The sequence below is a fragment of the Hyperolius riggenbachi genome, chromosome 2, assembly GCF_040937935.1.
Source record: "Hyperolius riggenbachi isolate aHypRig1 chromosome 2, aHypRig1.pri, whole genome shotgun sequence".
Lineage (NCBI taxonomy): Eukaryota > Metazoa > Chordata > Amphibia > Anura > Hyperoliidae > Hyperolius > Hyperolius riggenbachi.
Genome location: NC_090647.1, coordinates 165,801,639 through 165,803,333, shown reverse-complemented (window position 1 = coordinate 165,803,333; position 1,695 = coordinate 165,801,639).

The window sequence follows — 1,695 nt, the reverse complement described above, 5'->3', positions numbered from 1 at the left end:
GTCTCAGCGCAAGTAGTGCTGAGATGCATAAACCAGGACTGAGGAGATCAGGACAGGTAGACAGAATGAACGCTTGCTTAACTAGCCACTACTTAGTGACAGCAAGCGTCCACAATAAAACAGACTGGAATGAGGTAGCCAATGCGTTTGCAGCGATGGCGTGCCTCACCAAGACAGGACAGGATAGTCAGGAAATAGCAGGATCAAGATAGATGAACGTAACACAGATAAATATACAATAAGTATGATTTCCTAGCGTATTACAATTACAGCTATCAATGAAACTATTTGTAACGTCTGACTAACATATGTATATATCGGCAATGAACCGATATATGACATAAGCAGGAACTCTGACTAAGACTGGAGTAATACAGGGAACAGGACTCAGAAGGATTCGCTATCTCTTCGCAGAGATGAACGCAATCCACAAACAGGACCAGGAACAGGATAACTAGCTCAGCGTGCTGGAACGCTGACTAACGGAACACAGGATATAAACAGTTTGTGTACGTATATATCAGCGACACTGATGTATCAACGTAACACGAATACAAGGAAAATAATAAACGTGCAAGTATGCGTATATATTGGCGATGAAACAATATATGACACAAGACAAGCAAAGTAACAACTTCTAGAAACAAGATCAGAACTAGGAGGACTCGCTGACCCCTTCGCAGGAGTCAGCGCAGTCCACACGGACTAGGAACGAGGTGGGGCACGGGCAGAGTAACAGACAGGATCTGAGACTATGGTAGCCCATGAGGCATTGCAGGAAGCAGTTCTTTATACTGAGGTCATCCAATGGGAGCAGACCTGCAGATTCCCACACAAGTGAATGGTAATTAATCACAGGCTGATAGCAGGAAAAGGCAGACAATGATATGCAGCCTGCAGGAAAGGGATTGCCCCTCCATTGCAGCAGACAATGTTTGTTTACACAAAAGCATATTAAACTGTCATTAACTTCAGAGCGACTGCAGATGGAATCAGCAACTAGTTTAAGTGCAAACCAAACTATGCAAGCAAATGCATGTAATGACATTAGAACTGCTTGGTTTGCAATACCACTGCAGTCAGCAGTAAACGCTGCAGAAGCGATCATAACACCTACACAAAGCTTTTTAAAATGGTTGTGTACGGTTTCTATGTGGCCAAAGCTTTTTTCATACACATTCTAGCATTCTCCATGCCCCCCCCCCCCCCATGTATCTCCCCTTCCAGGTATTCTCCTATTTCCAACCACAATTAGGCGGTCAGGTGAGTTTCCTTAAAATATTTAAGCATGCTCACAGGCAAAACTCAATTTCCTTGAGAACATGCTAGAGCTGAAGTTTGTGAACATGTAAAAACTGTGCATTTTATGGCTGTTGCAAATACCGAACATGCCTTATCTGCTTGTAAGGACTGCCAGTCAGAGCTGGGGTAAAAGTAGAATCTTGATTTGAAATTTCTTGTATATGCATAAATACCATGTTTCACAAAAAATAAGATGGGTTTTATATTAATGTTTACACTAAAAGCTGAACAATGCCTTGTTTTCAGGGGATGTGTTATCCATGACCATGAATAACAATCGCTTCAATCCCTGAACAAAAATAAAAAATCAACAGTTATTCAAATATGTAATTAGACTCTGGAACATCATCATAACTTTACAAATTCCCAATTCTATCATGGATTTCATTGTGA